The 9,580-nt window shown below is 38.0% G+C and overlaps 1 protein-coding gene across 1 annotated transcript in view; it reads right to left on the bottom strand.

The window, feature by feature from the left end:
• The window catches only part of large2 (LARGE xylosyl- and glucuronyltransferase 2), a 120,566-nt gene extending 111,513 nt beyond the window's left edge, over window positions 1-9,053 (bottom strand). The window contains exon 1 of the mRNA XM_084409102.1: window positions 8,833-9,053. The gene's annotated coding sequence lies outside the window, so the exon portion shown is untranslated. The remainder of the gene's footprint in view (window positions 1-8,832) is intronic.
• Window positions 9,054-9,580: the final 527 nt, after the last annotated feature.

A 9,580-nucleotide genomic window follows, 5' to 3' on the forward strand; every position in this document is an offset into this window, starting at 1 on the left:
GGCGATTCAGGGAGCAGGCTACACAGTGAACTCGGCGATTCAGGGAGCAGGCTACACAGTGAACTCGGCGATTCAGGGAGCAGGCTACACAGTGAACTCAGCGATTCAGGGAGCAGGCTACACAGTGAACTCGGCGATTCAGGGAGCAGGCTACACAGTGAACTCGGCGATTCAGGGAGCAGGCTACACAGTGAACTCGGCGATTCAGGGAGCAGGCTACACAGTGAACTCGGCGATTCAGGGAGCAGGCTACACAGTGAACTCGGCGATTCAGGGAGCAGGCTACACAGTGAACTCGGCGATTCAGGGAGCAGGCTACACAGTGAACTCCGAAAAAACGCTACGCTTGAGCAAACAGTTTGTGAATAGGTTACTACAAATGATGGTCGTGAATAAAATATAATATTCAGAAGTAAACAGTGTAGCTGACTTAATGTTTAGCTGACAGAGTGTTTATGTCAGAATGTTTATTTTTAAACCACAACCTTCTAAGTGCTTCTTTTACTGATATATTTAACGATATCTTTTGCATTTCTAATCCAAACAACGTCAAACTTGGCGCTGCACTTACTCGTGCCCATAGCAAGACACCTGTCAAGTTTGAAATCCATCGTACTAACAGTTCGAGAGATATGCGAATAACAGACATACAGACAGAAATACAAACAGACAGACCGACGTTTCTGTAATTCATAGATAGATGTGTAACTATAGAAATCAGGATTTGTTTCCGCCCAAGCTAAACCACACCCCCAGTCTATGACACTGTACCTGTGGCGGGTTGCCATGGCTCCTCTTTGACAGCAGGAACCCAGTTTTTATGTCACAGTATAAAATATATAGTAGACAAGCAATAAAGCATTGCTATTTGTGAAGGGATCAATCTCTCCCAGCTGAAATGATCTTGCAAACACACGCTCTACATCACATTCACAGAATGGCCACAGACAGACTGGAGAGTTCCCCTACTGTCACATATCTGACAGTGAACACAACAACTTTATAAGGTCTTGGCAGTTTGATGCATAAAGTAGTCCTATTCAGATTATGGCAGATCTAACAGATTTACTTTCACTGCACAACCTGACCTTTTGAATAACCATAGCAACTCTCAGCTTCTATACAACCCTATGTAGGTGGTCATCAATTACTGCTATGGTAGTTCCCTGTGGTCGGTCTGTTTTTAACCCTGTGACTGGGACGTGCTCAGAGGAGCTGACATGGCATGTGTCAAGGAATTTCTCTTCACACTTGTGCAGTCAGGTCTGCACACCTCTGACCCTTAACTCAGCTCCGTACGCTGGGTGACACAAAGTCCACCGGTGAAAGTGTGAAACCCATAAATCCATCTGTCAAGACTTGCTCAGACACCTGAGGCTCCAGGGAGTGAAACTCTGGATGGTCATTTATATAAGCTGGTACTATTTCTTGACAAAAATAGATCCTTGCTGCCATATTTTTAATATATTCTGTCATGACTCATTGCAAGTGTTGCTCGCGTGCAATCATTTTTAATAACAGTTAAATGTGGCTTTGCATGCCCATTAAAAGCTACAATATTTTGGAAAAAATACTTTTATGCTCATCAAGACTGTATTTGATTACAAATTGTATTAAAGATACTGTAAAAACAATGATATTGTCAAATATTATTACAATTTCAAATAAATATTTTCTATATTTGAACATATTTAGTAATGTAATTTATTCCTGTGACCAAAGCTGAATTTTCAGCATCATTACTCCAGTCTTCAGTGTCACATGATCTTTCATAAATCATTCTAATATGCTGATTTGAAGCTCAAGAAACATTTCTCATTATCATCAAAATCAAAAACAGTTGTGCTGCTTCATATTTTTGTGAAAACCATGATGCATTTTTTTCTGGATTCTCTGATGAATTGAAAGTTCAAAAGTACAGCAACTAAATTAGAAATATGTTGGAGCATAAACTTCACTTTTGATCAATAAAAAATAATAAAATCTTCTTAACCTAAACTTTTGAACAGTATATACTGCATATAAATATAAATAAATTATGTAATATGTAAATATATTACATTATTTATTAATGTATAAATAAATAAAATATATATATAAATGAATATAATCAATTAATTATATTATTATTATATAATTATAATATATTATTAATATACAATTAATATCCAGGAAAGTCCTTGGATATGCAATTAGACAGTGTGTCCTAACATTTCTGTGTCCATAATCTTATTTCTTGCATATTGTAATCTGCATTATTTTTTTATTTTTTTTATACAGTTCTGCGCTTGGTTAGATATTTTTATTAATAAATTTCACTTTTCAGAGTCTGAGAAGCATATGCTTTAGGAGCAACATTGCAAGCAGCAGCAACAACAACAACAACAACAACAAATATATATATATATATACAGTTAGGTCCATATATATTTGGACACAGGCACAATTTAAATTTTTTTCAGGTTTTTACCAAAACATATTCAAGCTACAGTTATATAATGAATATGGACTGAACGTGCACACTCTCAGGTTTAATTTGAGGGTATTTACATCCAAATTGAAAGAAGGGTTTAGGAATTACAGCTCTTGATAGTAGCTACCCCCCAATTAAGCAGGTAAAAGGTCTGGAGTTCATTCTAAGTGCGTTATTTGCATTTTGAATCTATTGCTGTGAACCTTCATCATGCGTTCAAAGGATCTCTCCATGCAAGTCAAACAGGCCATCATTAGGCTTCAAAACCAAAGCAAATCCATCTGAGAGACAGCAGGAACATTAGGAGTGGCCAAATCAACAGTTTGGTACATTCTGAGAAAAAAAGAATGCATTGGTGAGCTCAGCAACATAAAAAGGCCTGGACGTCCACTGAAGACAACAGTGGTAGATGATCGCAGGATCCTCTCCATGGTAAAGAAAACCCCATTCACAACATCCAGCCAAGTGAAGGAGACTCTCCAGGAGGTCGGCGTGTCATTGTCAAAGTCTACAATCAAGAGAAGACTTCACGAGAGCAAATACAGAGGATTCACCACGAGGTGCAAACCATTCATGAGCATCAAGAATAGAAAGGCCAGATTAGAAACACAAAGATTTAAAAACATCTAAAAAAGCCTGACCAGTTCTGGAAAAGCATTCTTTGGACGGGTGAAACTAAGATCAACCTATACCAAAATGACGGGAAGAAAAAAGTATGGAGAAAGCATACTTCGTCATCTGTAAAACCTGCTGGAGGCAGTGTGATGGCATGGGCATGCATGGCTTCCAGTGGCACTGCATCACTGGTGTTTATTGATGATGTGACAGAAGACAGAAGCAGCCGGATGGATTCTGAGGAATATACTGTCTGCCCAGATTAAGCCGAATGTAGCAAAGTCGATTGGACGGCGCTTCACGGTACAGATGGACAATGATCCAAAACACTGCAAAAGCAACCCAGGAGTTTTCCAAGGAAAAGAAGCGGATTATTCTGCAATGGCCGAGTCAATCACCTGATCTCAACCCGATCGAGCATGCATTGCACTTGCTGAAGGCAAAACTAAAGAAAGACCCACGAACAAACAACAACTGAAGACAGCTGCAGTTAAGGCCTGGCAAAGCATCACAAAGCAGGAAACCCAGTCTTTGGTGATGTCCATGGGTTCCATAATTCAGGTAGTCATTGCCTGGAAAAAAACCTCAACAAAATATAACATTTTATTTATGATTATATTAATTTGTCCAATTACATTTGAGCCCCTGAAAATGGGGGGACTGTGTATAAAAATGGTTGCAGTTCCTAAAACGTTTACTTGATTTTTTTTGTTCAACCCCTTGAATTAAAGCTGAAAGTCTGCACTTCAAATCCATCTTGATTGTTTCATTTTAATTTTATTCTAGTGGCATACAGAGCCAGAAGTATGAAAATTGTGTCTGTGTCCAAATATAAATGGACCTAACTGTATATGCAATTTTGCCATTCATAAGTGACATCTGGGCTCCCCCACTTGATAAGCACCAGCCATCACTGGCGTGACTACAGTAAACCATTTCTGAATGTGCCAGGCCATGCATAAATCAATAAGTAAATAATATATGAGATTAAGAAATCATTTCGTTCCACTGAAACGCTCAGAAACGCTGCACTCCAACAACTTCAGGTTTCACTAGGCGTCGTGTATATTGTGTTTTTGTCCAAATAATTCATGATATTTAAGCTGCTGGAACAGCTCGCTCATGTTTCAGTTGATCAAATCATAGATGCAATCAGCATAGAATCTTAAATACCGTGGTATTGGTTTACTGGGGGGACAACAGTCCCATCAGACTGAACTATCTTATTTTACCTGTAATCAAATCTGCAAAATAAGGTCTACTATGTGCCAAACATGCCAAAGTAGGTGTTGTTGGACTGTTCGTGCAACTGAAAATAGTGTTTGAGCATTCAGTACAGTAGTGTTTATGTTCTGCTTTTATATTTTATTTTCCTCTGCAGCTGTTATTGTTTGCGTGTACAGTCTTTGTAAAGGGCTAGACAGCATTTAGCTTTGTTCAGGGGTGTCCAAAACACAAAGAGAGGCCTTTGTTCTAAAGGCTCATTATTTTATTCTGAATCTCTGTTGCACACTGTTTTTGATTTTATTATGGCAAATTACTAAAACTTGCTGTGTTTCTTCTTTTTATCCATGCCACTGATTGTTAAAAATATATGCAACTAACGCTTCTAAATTGCCCTTTACTGGTAAAATAAATCTAAGATTCAGAGGGAAAACTGTATTTGATTATGATCTCTCTGAGGCCAATTCCTTTGTCACACAGTAGACAACAAAGCAAAACATCAACAACAATGAGATTATCAATGACTATATGTCTAAACACCCTTCCAAAAAAATAATAATTCAATCACAGGTTTCCTTCCAAACCCAAGAAAAGTTGAGGATCTCTGAGGGTACGTTTACACGACAACGATGCACTAAAAACGGAAAAGTTTAGCCATACATATGACAACGTTGTCAAAATGATCCAGTAGATGGCCAGTAGATGGCGATGTCACTTTGTAAAGAAACACTACATGCCTATAGACAGAACATGTAATACATAAGCATGCGCATGACGCCACAGTTTTCACAAATTCGCGTTTTTGAAGTTTACACAGAGACGATAACAGTATTGGTTTCAAAAACTTGCACTTCGAAACCCGTTTTCCAAGGTTTGCATTTTCAGCCCACCAAAAACGCTGTTGGCATGTAAACTAATGCCATAAAAAGTTTTACGTTTTCAGTTGAAAAGCTTCTCAATTTCTTGACTCTTTGAGCTTTAATACACTTAAATGGATGGTTCATCCAAAAATGAAAATTCTGTCATTTTTAAGTCGTTCTAAACCTGAATGAAGTTCTTTCTTCTTTTAAACATAAAGGAAGATATTTTGAAGAATGTTGTTAATTAAACAGTTGATGGTCCCTATTGACTTCCATGGTATAGAAGAAAAATGTAAATCGATGGGGACCAGAAACTGTTTGGCTATCCACATTCTTCAAAATATCTTCTTTTGTGTTAAACAGAACTCAGAGGTTTGGAACAACTTGAAGATGGGTAAATTATGACAGAAATGTAATAATTTTTGAGTGAACTTTAAGTGGGAATTGAATGTAAAGTTATCCGACACTTAAAGGGTTAGTTCGGCCAAAAATGAAAATTCTGTCAGTAATTACTCACCCTCATGTTGTTCCAACCCCGTAAGACTTTCGTTAATCTTCGGAACACAAATTAAGATATTTTTGATTAAATCTGAGAGCCGTCTCACTCCTCCATAGGCTTCTATGTTATTTAAAGTCCGCGTGAACCGGAAGTTGCAAACGACTTTTCTCCAGTGCTGTGACGTATTTCCCAGTGAAAAGGAATATTGAACAGAGGGCAGGGTTTTACTATAGCGCTCCTCCTCTCCATCTCTCACTTATTACAGACTAACGGTTTGAGGGGAGTGGTTAAGCATTTCCCAAACCAAGCCGTCAAAGCTACGTCATCAGAGAAGGTCCTCCAAGGCAGAGGGGAGGGGCATTTTCAGATTTTGATTAAAGATTACGAAGCCCAAAAATTTTTTTCTGTGTTTTAACTTGCACGGATTAATTGTTCACCACAAGACTAGTAATATGCGCTAACAAAGTAAATAGGGTCCATTTTGATTTCATGCCGACTTTAAGCTTGCCGGCCCAGCACATTCAACCCTGCTTCTGGGTTGTACGTCAGAACGTAGGCTCACTATTGGCCAATGTCATGTATGTGATGCTGGCCAATAGTGAGCCTATGTTCTGACGTACAACCCAGAAGCGCTGCGCTGATACACTACGTGAACTTACTCAGAGGAACACACAGAAGAAAATGAATAGTTGAATAAAGTCTTTATTTTTGTTTGTTTTTGCGCACAAAAGGTATTCTCGTCGCTTGATAAACTTATGGTTGAGCCACTGGAGTCACTTGGACTATTTTAACGATGTCTTTACTAACTTAAGTTTCAATAACATAGAAGCCAATGGAGGAGTGATCCAGCTCTCAGATTTAATCAAAAATATCTTAATTTGTGTTCCGAAGATGAACAAAAGTCTTACGGGGTTGGAACAACATGAGGGTGAGTAATAACTCACAGAATTTTCAGTTTGTTAATTGCATGTTATTTACAATTATTATGCTTTAAGATTATATTAAATGCAATTAGTTGAACTTAAGAGTGCACTTTCCTTTGTCGCTGGGATTCATTTATTTTGGGGGGCTCTTAAAAGCATAAAATGTACTTATATTTTCTCTGTCTGCTGCTTTAAATGTCACAGTTCACACACTAGCAGTAAGTCATTAGTGAAAGGCTTTTTTTTATTCTTTGTTTTTTTTACTTATTCACATGAAAAAAGAGCACATAGAGGTCTTAATGGTACAGTAGTAAACAACAGCCTTTATCATTTCAATAGCCAAAAAGAGAAGGTGGAAAATATTCATGTAAAACCTTATTACTGTACAGTATAAATGGACCACATAGAAAAAAAGATAAAATAATAAAATAATTGAAAATATGATGATATGAGAGCCCTCGAAATATCAAACACGAGAGTTCACGATGCAAACAAGCCATCTCTCATTCAGCACTGCGGATGTGGAGCATCATAGTGCATTTCTGTGAAAAGGTCTTTCAGGACCAGAGGGGAGAACAGACCCCAATACGCAAACAAACCCGCCCAGAGACAGACTAGCTCCAAATCACCCATACTGTGAGAAGACACAGCCAGCGAGGGGAAGAGAGAAGGAGGCAAAACAGAAAGAGAGCGAACTGTCAAGGTAACTGAGAGAAGGATGAGCTGGAATTCTCATGAGGACATGAACACTGAGAGAAAAGAAAAGAGGTGAACAGTTAATCTAGGACAAATCTGAACATTGTGCATGCATGGCTCCCACAGTCCAGCTTGGCTGGATCATGATGGTGCAAAATCTGTCATTCAGGAAATACATTTGCCACAGTATACTACGCAAGATTATCATCCCAAACACAATCAGACAATGCAGTCAACCCCTCAAAATACTCTCTCCGTAACACATGCACTGTGACGTGAGTTATTAGTGCCGTGCTGTGAGTCACAGATGTTCTGTTCTATCTTAGTGACTGCAAATGAATCATTGCCAACTGACCCCAGTGCCACCGAGTGTGCAAAGTCACAAATGCACCATCACAGAACACACACAACCATGCCTGTCGTCTAATCACAGGAACAAGCTTCCGGTGGGTAAAAATATTTTAGGTAATAACAGAGTATCATAGCTGTGTGATATGACTGCATGACGGTATCTTTCCCCCTCCTATCAAATCCTGACGGACAAAATTAATTCCGAACCAAACTCGTTATTATTTTTCAGTTTTATAAATAAGTCAAGATAGCGTATATTCACGAAATTAAGTTGCACTTGATAATAGGTTGCACAGCATGGACAAAATTGCATTGTTGAGAGAAAAAACACATTCAGAAATAATGTAAAATACCAGTAATATCAGTTTTTATGAGTTCCCCTCACTCCACAACAAATCCTTTAAATGTAACGGTATTAAGAAAGAACAATGTAAGAAACTTTAAAGTATAATGGCATTCATTATAAACAACATAAACGGCAAGCCTTAATCGCGCTATACAAATACTAATAAATACATTTGCACTCACTAAGCCTTACTCATTCAGCACAAATCCAAATATGTGCAGTTTGGACATGTTTTGCATGCTTGGAAAAAAGTGGTATATGGCTTTCATTCATCCTTGAAACAGAAATTAAGATATGTTTAATGATATCTTAGCGATTTCTGTCCCTCCATTGAAAACCCATTCCATCAAAACTTCTAATCTATGACTAAATGTAATCCATATGAATTGATCCATTTAATCCAAGTCTTCTGAAGAGACATGATCGCTATAAATGATGAATAACATCATTGGTCATTAAAACATTGATCAGCGTACATACAAAGAGCAATGAAATATAGTAAACTAATAAACTAAACTAACTTATACATATATATATATAAAAAAAAAAATAGCAGCTGATAAATACGCAATTTCATCTATCCAATACAGATCGTTAAAATCAATGATGTCAGCAGCTAACTGATATGGTGCAGATATACTTTAAATGTGACAGTTATCATTTCTTCTTAACCCTGAGTTGACACAGCAATATGATATATTATCTTATACAAATATGAACCAACAAATATTTGACTTACTCTCTGAACACTTTTAAGATGAGCACTAAGATGACTCTGAACACTTCTTGATATATATCTATTCTACCTCTGCAGATCTATGATTAAAGTTCAGTGAAGAACTTACAGTGCCGAACCAGCTCTCCACATCTGTGTCCACCTCTCTGAGCTGAAACATGTTACAAACACAGAGCACCTGTTTCCAGATCTCGCTTATTCCCTCTGAAGGCCTGTGGCACAGTTAACTGTGCTCTCGGGAGACGAGAACCTCATATTTCTGCTCTATTCTGAGTGCTTTTCAAGAGCAGCTAGTTTCAAGACAGCAACGGCCCCTTGATGGGAATCACTGCTGCTATATTCAGGCTGGAGAAGCTTTGGCTCCTCACTAGAGAGGCTGAAAATAGAGTCTGGACTGCTGTGCTACAATTAGCCTACCATGTAAGCTCTGCATCCGCTATAGCGTATCACAGGGGAAGGAGGGTTTTGTTGTGATGTACCCTGTGGTTCATGCCTCACTGGAGAATCTATGCAATTCTATTAGTCAGTCATAAACAAGTGACATTTTGATGATTTGATTTCCTCAGGGGGCATCGCACTATGGCACATTTTGAGCTCTGACGATCCAAAAGCGTTTGTGTATGATTAAGTTGTTATTTTCTGAGAATGAGTAACAAGTACAAAAAGTGTTCTAGAATATGTAAAAAAGTTAATTAATATTATTTAAATGCAAGGCAACTTACGTGTAGCCTACTTAAAGCTACACTGTGTAGGATTTTCTCCCATCTAGTGGTGAAATTGTTAATGACTACCAACTGAATATTACTTTCTAGCCCCTCCCATTCCGAGGGCGTTTTAACTCCTAAGGCGGCCGTATT

Source organism: Rutilus rutilus (assembly GCF_951802725.1).
Source record: "Rutilus rutilus genome assembly, chromosome: 5".
Classification (NCBI taxonomy): domain Eukaryota; kingdom Metazoa; phylum Chordata; class Actinopteri; order Cypriniformes; family Leuciscidae; genus Rutilus; species Rutilus rutilus.